The sequence below is a fragment of the Panthera onca genome, chromosome B4, assembly GCF_046562875.1.
Source record: "Panthera onca isolate mPanOnc1 chromosome B4, mPanOnc1 haplotype 2, whole genome shotgun sequence".
Lineage (NCBI taxonomy): Eukaryota > Metazoa > Chordata > Mammalia > Carnivora > Felidae > Panthera > Panthera onca.
In genome coordinates this window covers 41,036,476-41,047,461 of record NC_138345.1, presented here as the reverse complement: position 1 = coordinate 41,047,461, position 10,986 = coordinate 41,036,476, and the positions used below count along the sequence as shown (strand labels likewise).

At 42.8% G+C, this 10,986-nt stretch overlaps 1 non-coding gene across 1 annotated transcript; it reads left to right on the top strand.

Moving 5' to 3' along the window:
* Nucleotides 1-7,065: 7,065 nt before the first annotated feature.
* Nucleotides 7,066-7,169, top strand: LOC132660502 (small nucleolar RNA U13). Its single transcript, XR_009601841.1, has one exon. It is a non-coding gene; the product is annotated as a small nucleolar RNA U13 (small nucleolar RNA).
* The last annotated feature ends 3,817 nt before the right edge of the window (nucleotides 7,170-10,986 follow it).

Sequence of the window (10,986 nt, the reverse complement as noted above, 5' to 3'; positions counted from 1 at the left end):
CCTCCCCCTTTTCCATGTGCTGGGTGCTGGGTGCTGGGTGTGGGGAGAGCATTAAAGGGCACGCTCTGTCAGAAGACTTGCTGCTCTTCAAAGGCATCCACCACCTCCAACACGCTGGCCTCTGTGCTCGCTAAGAACTTAACCCATTCGTGCTGTCCTCTTTTACCCAACGTTGAATGCGTGGGGCACTGACCTCTCCTATTCACGCACTTGTACACGTTATGCCCACATCACCCCCTGTTCACAGCTTACAAGCTCTTGATGGTTTAGAGGAGGAAGGGGAGCCTGAACTGAGTACAGGCCCACAAACCTTTATCTGAAACAGTTGGGGTCAGATAAGTTTCTGAACTCAGAATTTTTCAGACTTGGGGGAGAAGCTAGCACCACAAGATGCCTCATGGGGCCGGGGTAGCACTCACACTCAAGCACAACATTTCTGTAGCAAAACTATTGAATATTTAAACTAAGTGAGGGTTGGGGCACCTGGGAGGCTCAGTTGAGCAGTTGAGCAGCTGACTCTTGATTTTGGCTCGGGTCATGATCCCAGAGTCATGATCTCACGGTTGTGGGATCGAGCCCTGTGTCAGGCTCTGTGCTGGGGCATGGAGCCTGCCCAAGATTCTTTGTCTCTCTCTTCCTCTGCCCCTCTCCCCCGCTTTCTTTCTCTCTCTCTAAAAAATAAAAAATAAAAAAAAAATTAAGTGGGGATGGATAGGACTGTAACTAACCCTTGCATCAACCGAGGTCTGGTTTTATGGCCAAAAGACTGCTACAGAATTGTTCAGAACTGCAAACAAGGGATTTAAACCGGTTCCCTCTCTGCCGGACTCTGCAAGAAAATGACATGTGATCTCATCTAATCTTCCTGACAACCTGTGGGACGGGGATCACGCCTGTCCATTGACCCTCCTTCCTCACCTTACTCGCATCTTTACCCTCCCTTCCCACCCCCACCTCCAGCTGTGTCCATCCCTGGCGTCCTGGAGCACCTGGGGCATTTCCCTTCCCAGCTTTGTCATGTGGGGTTAGACTCCTCTGGGTCTTAGACTCCTCCTTCCTCTGTCCTCCTAGAAAGGCTGATCTGGGGATGTTAGAGCTAGCTGGGCTTTTCCCTCTGAGTCCTGGGAACACATGGCTTATTTCTCCAGGCCACGTTTCATTCAGGGGACTTGCAGTTGTTTTCCGCTCTGCCCATAAAATGTCACACTTCTGTGATCTCACTTGTTAGGTCTGTTCTCTCTCTCGCCCTGGTTTCCTTTCTCTTCATATTTTCCATCCTCCCGCCTTTCCCCAGCCCCCTCTTCTCTTCAAGAGGGTCCTCCCAAGTGGGAAGCCACGTATGAGTGTGATCTGAAGAATGACTTGTACCCAACCATCCTTTCCACTATCTGGCAGGGTGCCTGAATTCCCACCTCAGAGTGTGAACCGTGGGATCTGAGGCTTGTGCCGTCACTACCAGTCCTGCCGCTCCCCAGATTATGGTCACTGTCTTCACTGTGAATCTTAAACCTTGGTGGGCATGGGGAGGTGGGGGCCTGTGGGGATGGATGACCCCATGCAGGAACAATGGGCAGTTGGGACCTTTACAGAGAACTTACCCAAAAGGGAATTGGGGGCCCTGGGAGGACTGACTAGTCACGAGCTGCTCAGCCATGCGAGGGAGGATTCCGTGCTCTGAGCTAGGGCCCATCGTCCCCTCTCCGTGGGGGCAAGGGCAGGAGCAGGGTCTGCCTGGCGGTCCTGGAGTACCCTGGCCAGGAGGAGGAAAGCCAGCTTTCTCGACCTCACTTTCCTCTGGGCAAATGGAATGACCTCATCTCCTGCCTGCTGTGCTGTTTGCATCAATTTCTGGCGAGTCTTGGCCTTTCCTGGACTGGCTCCCTGGACAGTTCCTTCCTTTTGTCCACAGACCCTGTGAGTGCAACCTGCTGACCTCTCCTTCAGAATCTTCTACTACCACATTCTCTTTTGGGGTGCAGCTTCTCTCCACACCTGCTGGCACAGAGATACATATTCTCTTCTCAACATCTCCTTCCTTCTCTTGCATCTCCAGAGACAGGCCCACAGAAGACTTTTCTTTTGGTGATATTTGTTACTTTTTTTTTTTTTTTTTTTTAAGTAGGCTCCATGCCCAGTGTGGGGCCTGAACTCATAACCCTGAGATCAAGAGTCACATGTTCTATCGACCGAGGCAGCCAGGCACCCCTGATTTTCATTACTTTTGAGGGCCTGACTAAACTCTCGATCTGGAGCAGTGACCATAGCCTGGATGTCAGCTGGGGCCACTCTCCTCCTCGACATCTAGGTAAGACACTGCTCAGCTTCCAAGCAGGGCAGGTCCTGGGCAGAGTGGGGAGGAGACAGGACTGTCTACTGGATAAATTTCAGTGGGTCAGCTGTTATGGTCACCTCTCGTTCTGACTCCTCTTTCAGCTAAAGTCCTGTTCCTGCTTCTGTGCACCTGGCTGTTGCCTTACCTCTGCTCGCACAGGTTCCAAATTTGAGACACAGGGCTTTCTTGAATTTTCCAAACCAGCTATAAACAGAAGCTTGTTAGGTGTGGCAAAACTTTTACTGAAGGTTTTTTGTTTTTTTAAAAAGATTTTTAAAATGTTTATTTATTATTGAGAGACAGAGACACAGAGTGTGAGTGGGGCAGGGGCAGAGAGAGAGGGAGACACAGAATCTGAGTCAGGCTCCAGGCTCCCAGCTGTCAGCACAGAGCCCGACGCGGGGCTCGAACTCATGGTCTGTGAGATCATGACCTGAGACGAAGTCGGATGCTCAACCGACTGAGCCACCCAGGCGCCCAGAAGGTTTTTTTTTTTTTAATGTTTATTTTTGAGAGAGAGAGAGAGAGAGAGAGAGCATGAGAGCAAATGGGAGAGGGGCAGAGGGAGATGGGGACAGAGGATCTGAAGTGGGCTCTGTGCTGACAGCAAAGAGCCCAATGTGGGGCTTGAACTCATGAACTGTGAGATCATCACCTGAGCCAAAGTTGGACACTTAACCAAGTAAGCCACCTAGGCACCCCTGAAGGTTTATATATCATAAAGATACAACCTAAAATTGTATTTTGGATATTCTTGTTCTCAATGGTCCTTCCCACCCCAGAGATTAATCAGTGACCTTGCTACCTTACAAGGCGGTAAAGGCACTATCTTGCTGACACCGCCCCTACCCCACCCTGCCCTTTCTGTCACAGTCTGCCTTTCAGAAATGTTCTGTCTGGCAGCATACCTCATCTGTCTTCAGCTCCTAATCTCCAAATCAGTCTCGGCCCTTTATAAATCTATCAGTCAAAGTACTCACAGGAACAAATTCTCTGCAAGATCTTTCATTAGAAGGAAGTTCTGTTACATTACATAGGCATCAGAAATCACTGATCCTGATCTTTAATATCCAAATGCCTTAGTTTTTCTAGCCTTCTTTGTCCCCCATTCCATTCCTTTGTCCTCCACTCCTGCCTTTCTTTGATGACACCACCCCCTCCTTTCCCCCCCGACCCACCACTTTAGGTCCTCCTTCCCAGCCACTCTTTAAGAGACCACGTAGCCAAGTGGGCAGCACAGTGGGGTGCACTCACTTTCCACTTCTATAATTTGCATTCTTGGGACTCCTCAGTCAAAGGGGACCAAGCATTTGTGGGCATTTCTTCCAACCTCTGACCACTTTTCAGTTTCTCATCTCCAGCTCCTAGCATCTCCTGGCACTTAAGTGAGTGTTACTTGCTGAGTATTAGATGGTCCATCCTCAGCTATATTCCTTGACAATTCTATCCACAAGTATAAGTTTGAAATTTCAGGGGGCCTGAGGGCACATTGACCTCCCAAATTCCACTCTTCTCTCAACAAGAATTTTTTGCACATACATTCTATGCCAGGTAATGGATCACAAAGATGAAACAACCAACCAAACAAACATGTGGTTTCTGCCCTCATGTAATTGACACACCAGTGACAGAATCAGAAATTGACCAAATAATCTCAAAGACAAATGTAAAATTTTTATTTTTATTTTATTTTTAACATTTATTTATCTTTGAGACAGAGAGAGGCAGAGCATGAACGGGGGAGGGTCAGAGAGAGGGAGACACAGAATCTGAAACAGGCTCCAGGCTCTGAGCTGTCAGCACAGAGCCCGACGCGGGGCTCGAACTCACGGACCGCGAGATCATGACCTGAGCCGAAGTCGGCCGCTTAACTGACTGAGCCACCCAGGCTCCCCTAAAATTTTTAGTAAAGGCCATTACTGCAGCACCATGAAGGGGAGAGATAGGGAGCAATACAGATGCGTGTCCCTTACGGGGTGAGGAATGCTTCAGCCAGGAAGTATGTGGGGTCTGCAAGCTCTCCACCTTCCTGAGAACTGTTTCTTCCTTTGGTTTAGGTTTCTAGACACCGCCCTATTTTTTTCTTTGGCCACTTCTCTTCTTAAGCCATAATAGTTTTCCTTCTATACAGATGATATAAAATAGGGATGATCTGGTCCTTGAAGTCTTGGTAGAATGTGCGTGTGTGTGTATTTTGAGTGTGAGTTTTTCACTGCTGATTTAATTCAGGTTTTCAATTTCTTCTAAGTCAGTTTGTTGTTTTATATTTTTCTGGGAGATTATCTATTTAATCTCTTTTAGATTTATGGGTGGAAATGTTTAAAATCACCACTAGGTCTACAGTTATTTTCATTTCTATTATTGTTTACTTATAATTTCCTCATTTTTTTCTTGATATTTGCAAGAAATATATCTAATTATTAATTGCTTCAAAGAACCAATTCATTTTGATTTCATTGTGTTTTTCCATTATTTCTTTGTTTTCTTTGTTACATTTTACTCTCTGGTGTATTTTTTTTTCTTTTAATTTTTTAATTTTTAATTTATTTAAAATGTTTATTTATTTTGAGAGACAGTGAACACACATGTGAACAGGGGAGGGGCAGAGAGAGAGGGAGAGAGAGAGAATCCCAAACAGGCTCTGTGCTGTCTGTAGAGATCCTGACGTGGGGCTCGGTCTCACGAACATGAGATCATGACCTGAGCCGAAATCAAGAGTTGGACACTTAACTGACTGAGCCACCTAGGCGTCCCTGGTGTTGCTTTTAAATTATTTCTTTCCTTTTACTTTATTTGGGTTTACTCTGCCATTCTTTTTCTAACTTCTTGAATTGGATGCTCAGTTCATTAATTAAAATTTTTCTTTTATAATGTTTGCATTTAAGGCTATAAATTTCCCTCTAGGAACTATTTTGGCTATGTTGAAGCAAGATTTTGTGAAAATAATAAAACATATTAAATCATAAGTTTGCTATATTGTGTTTTAATTATGTCAGTTTATTATTTTTTCCCATTGTTATTTATTTTTGAACTACATATTATTTATAAGTACATTTTAAAATTTCCACATCATTGGGGTGCCTGGTTGGTTAAATGCCTGACTCTTGATTTTGGCTCAGGTCATGATCTCATGGTTTTATGATTCGAGCCCCACGTTAGGCTCTGTGCTGACAGCACAGAGCCTGCTTGAGATTCTCCCTCTCTCTCTGCCCCTCCCCCAATCGCTCTCTCACTCTCTCGCTCTCTCAAAACAGATAAATAAACTTAAAAAAAAAAGTGTTAAAATTTCCACATCATTTCTTACATCATACACAAAAATAAACTTGAAATGGATTAAAGACCTAAATGTGAGACCTGAAACTGTAAAACTCTTAAAAGAAAGCCTAGGCAATAATCTCTTGGAGAACAACCTTAGCAACATATTTCGGCTATGTCTCCTTGGGGGTGGGGGACAAGAGCAAAAATAAGCTAACGAGGGATGCCTGGGTGGCTCAGTCTGTTGAGTGTCTGACTCTTGATTTCAACTCAGGTCATGGTCCCAGGGTCATGGGATTGAGCCCTGTGTTGGGCTCTGAGCTGAGTGTGGAGCCTGCTTAAGATTCTCTCTTTCTCCCCCTTTGCTCCTCTTCCTTTCTCTCTCTCTCTCTCTCTCTCTCTCTCTCTCTCTCTCTCTTTCTCTCTCTCTCTTGCAAAACCAACAAAGAAACAAACTACTGGGGAAAAAAAAACTTGCACAGTAAAAGAAACCATCAGCAAAATGAAAAGGCAGCTATTGAATGGGAGAAGATATTTGCAAGTGATTTATCCAATCAGGGGTTGATATCCAAAATATATAAAGAACTTATAGAACTCAACACCAAAAAATCCAAATAATCTGATTTTAAAATGGGAAGAGGACCTGATTACACATGTTTCCAAAGAAGGCCAACAGGCACATGAAAAGATGCTCAACATCACCAATCATCAGGGAAATGCAAATCAAAACCATGATGAGATATCACCTCACACCTGTCAAAATGGCTAGTATCAAAAAGACAAGAAATAACAAGTGTTGGTGAGGATGTGGAGAAGAGAATGCTCTTGCGCTACCTTCCTTTAGGAAGGTAAATTGGTGCAACCACTCTGGAAAGTAGTATGGAGGTTCCTCAGAAAATTAAAAATGCAAGTACCATAGGATCCAGTAATTCCACTTTTGGGTGTTTACTCGAAGAAAAGAAAACACTAATTTGAAAACTTATATTCACTCTTATGTTTAATAGCAGCATTATTTGCAATAGCTAAGATATGGAAGCAGCTCAAGTGTCCAGCAATAGATGAATTAATAAGGAATATGTGAAATATATACAATGGAATATTACTCATCCATAAAAAGAATGATATCTTGCCATTTGCAACATGAAGAGACCTACAGGGATTATGCTAAATGAAATAAGTCAGGCAGAGAAGGATAAAAACCATAAAAAACAAACAGCGAACAGAAACAGACTTATAAATATGGAAAACAAACTGGTTGTTGCCAGAGGGGATGGGGGTGGAGGGATGAGGGAAATAGGTGAAGGGGATTAAAAGGTACAAATTTCCAGTTGCAATATAACTAAAAAATATAACTTACAAGAGACTAAAAGTGAAGCATACAGAGTATAGTCAATAATATTGCAATAACACCTAATGGGTGATAACTATATTTATGGTGGTGAGCATTGCATAATATATAGAATTAAAAAAATTTTCAGATCCTTTTGTAGTTCATAAGCATGATGATTGGGTGTGCATGCTTTTGTGTGACATGTGCCACCCTTAAATCTTGTTACGACGTCGGCACATTACCCGCCTGAAATTAAAAAAAAAAAAAAATTCAGGGGAGCCTGGGTGGCTCAGTGGGTAAGCGTCTGACCACTCTTGATTTCAGCTCAGGTCATGGTCTCATGGTCATAAGTTTGAGCCCTGCCTTTGGGCTCTATGCTCACAGCTCGGAGCCTGCTTCAGATCCTCTATCTCCCTCTCTCTGTCTCTCCCCTGCTCTCTTTTGCTCTGTCTCTCTCTCTCTGTGTCTCAAAAATAAACAAAAATTTAAAAAAATTAAAAAATTTCCAGATCAATGAGGTTTAAAATGTTTCCTTTTTATCAATGTTGGTTTTATTTCATTGTGGTCAGAGAATGTCAGCTGTATGTGTAATATGGTAGGCAGAATATTGGCCCTCCAAGGATATGTGTATCATTGGAACTGAGTATGTTGTATGGCAAAGGGGAATCAAAGTTGCAGTCAGAATCAAGATGGCTGATCAGTTGTCCCTGAGATGGGAAGATTATCCTGCACTATCCAGGTGGACCCATTACAACAGCAAGGGTCCTTATAAGTGGAAGAGGGAGGCAGAAGAGAGAATCAGAGGGGTGGCAGCAGGAGAAGGAGTCAGCCTGTTATTGCTGAGTTTGAAGATGGAAGAAGAGGGTCATGGGCTATGGAATGTGGAAGGCCTCCAGAAACTAGAAAGACCAAGGAAACTGATTCTCTCTGGAGCCCCCAGGGAGAATCGGGGAGCAATGCAGCCTGTTGACGCTTTGATTCATTTCCAACTTCTGACCTACAGAGCTCTGATAGTAAATTTGGATTCTTTTCAGCTAATCCAGTTTGTGGTAATTTGTTAGGGCAGCCATAGAAAACTAATACATATAGATCCTCTGGTTTGGGATTTAGTCTGTGGTCTAGGATGTAGCTATAAATGTCCCCATATGCACTAGAAAAAAAAAAGTATATTTCTAATTCAGTGGTCTCCAAACTTTTTGATTTTGTACTTCATCGATCAAATGATTTTGATCATGTATCCCCAAATGTATGCAATATTTTAAAGCAAATTATGATCATTATTCAAATACAAATTCTATGTAAGTATATGGACATTAAAAAAGATGGGACAAAATGGCATAAGTCACATATAAAAATACAAAAATGATGAGGTAAAGTTGGGGATAACAATATTTAAAGATAATATATTTACTTATTTACAACATGAAGGATCCTTTTGCTTTCATTAACATAATATATAATGACATTTTATACAGTATAACAATATACTAGTAATAATATATTTAGTAAAAGCAATATGATTTAATATGCTTTATTATTTTCACAAAATATTGCTTCAACACTTTATATATAGCGACCAGTGGATCTGGGTCTAAGTTCAAATATTTGGTTTTAATGACTGATTTAGATGAAAAAGGCGCTCTAGGTTGGGTGTGTTTTCTTTTAATGTTTATTTTGTTTTGAGAGAGAGAGAGAGAGAGCATAAGTGGGGAAGGGGCAGAGAGAGAGGGAGACAGAGGATCCGAAGTGGGCTCTTGTGCTGACAGCAGAGAGCCTGATTCGGGGCTTGAACTCATGAACTGTGAGATCTTGACCTGAGCTGAAGTCAGATGCTCAACCAACTGAGCCACCCAGGTGCCCCAGTTGGGTGCGCTTTCTAATTTTGAATCACTGGCCTATCTTCGGCAACACTTTTTCTGTTGGGATACTTGGTGGCCCAGGTTGAGGGCATGTCCCTTCAAGGTGGTTTTGCAGGTGATTTTATCAGACATTCTAGGGAATAGTACTCACCTGAGACCAATTTATATGTTATTTTCTCAGAGGCAGAGGGGGTTTCTCAATCATGATCATATAAATTTGAACCCTCGACCTAGGTGATCACAGGCTTATAGTTGCAGATTTTCAAGATAATTTTTTCTCCACCCAAAAGGAAGACAGACAGAGGCAGGCAAGCTTCCTTGTGGAGGCTCTGTGTTATAGAGTGGGTCTTTCTAGATTTTTATTAAAGGTTTCTAGCTTTATGTGGGAGTGTGTCTTTTCCAATTTGGCCCTTGTGGGAGTATTTACAACCGTGTAAATGAGTAAATGCCACTACAAGCCAAGGACTCTCTGTCCCAGAGAGTCAGCTGCTAAACATTTACCATCACATCATTTCTGCTGGCTCACTAGAGCCGGGCCCAGTAATTGTCTTTGGTCCTTTTTGTTTTTGAATCCAGAGTTATTTCCTGTCTGGACCCTAGATTAGAACTACTCCTGGCAAGCCTTTATCTTCCTACTGCAACCAGCTTAGGATCCCAAACCAGCAGAGCTGGATGGAAGGTTTTTGATCCTCTGGGTATATCTACTCATCTTACGGATGTCAGAACCACTGGCCAACAAGGTGAAATAATTTGCTCTTTGTGGCGAAGTTGAGACAGAGCCTAGGTCTCTTGAGTTCCAGTCCACTGCTAACTCTAGCACTTACAGAGCCAGACACATATTTGGTGCGCGATGCATGTGCTGGATTGAATGAATGCTTGACAATACCTTCTGGACTCAGCCTGCAGACATGTCTGGGTTGCTCTTCCCGTTCCTTTCTGCTTCCTATCTCACAGAGATTGTTCCCTGCTCTTCCGCTTTATGAAGCCATCCCAACTTCTCTTTCCTTTTCTTTTTCTAAATGGAAATTTCATTACACAAGGAATACCTTCCTATGTCTCTTTCTAGAAAATTAAGCAAGTAAAACCCATTCATTCTACCAGTAGTTATATGCACTAACAATTCTCACACATGTACCGCAGGACACAGGTGCAAGAAGGTTCAAACACTACTATTTGTAACAGCAAACAAAAAGAAAAAGAAAAAGAGAACCCATAGGTCCATAAATGGTAGATTGAACAATAAAGTGTAGTATGTTCACCCAGTGGAATACTCACCGAGTGGAACACTTAGGAGAAATGAAAATATCACTAATGCGGATGAGTCTCAAAGACACAATATCGCACAACCATGTGAATGTACTTAATGCCACTGAATTGTGTGCCTAAAACCCAGCTAAAATCGTAAAATTTATGTTATGCAATTTTACCACAATAAAAAAATATATAAGCAAGCAAATAACACCATACTATTGAGCAATATTGAGGGAAGAAGGCAGGCCACAGAAAAGTACATGAGTAACATTCCATATATAAAAAGTACACAAACAGGCAAAACTAAACAGTTTGCTGTTCAGGGATACACACATAGATGGTAGAACTGGAAAGAGAAGTTAAGGGAGTGATGGACACAGCCCAGAGCTGGTCCCACCTGTTGGGGAAGGAAGGGTATGATCAGGAAGCTTCTGAGGTTCCGCTAATATTACAATCTTAGCATAGGTTTTCAATATTGTTAAAACTGGATAGTATCTTGTATATTGGATATAGTTCACAATGAAAAGAGTTAAAAATATAAATTATATAAAGGTATTTATATAAATGTATAAATAAAATGTCTGATAAAATAAACTGCAAAGCTACTTTAAGGGGACATGCCCTCAACCTAGTCCACCAAGTGTTCCAACAGAAAAAGCCCTGTGGAAAATGGACTCGTGATTCAAAGAAAACACACCTGAAGCAGTTTGACCTTCGTCTAACTCAATCATTAAAACCAAATATTCGGGGCCAACCTGGGAGGCTCAGTCAGTTGAGCATCTGTCTTCAGCTCAGGTCATGATCTCAGGTTTGTGAGTTTGAGCCCCACATCGGGCTCACTGCCGTCAGCCTGTCAGCGCAGGGACTGCTTCAGATCCTCTGTCCCCCTCTCTCTTCCCCTCCCCTGCTTGTGCTCTCCCAAAAAATAAATATTAAAAATACCTCAAAACAACCAAATA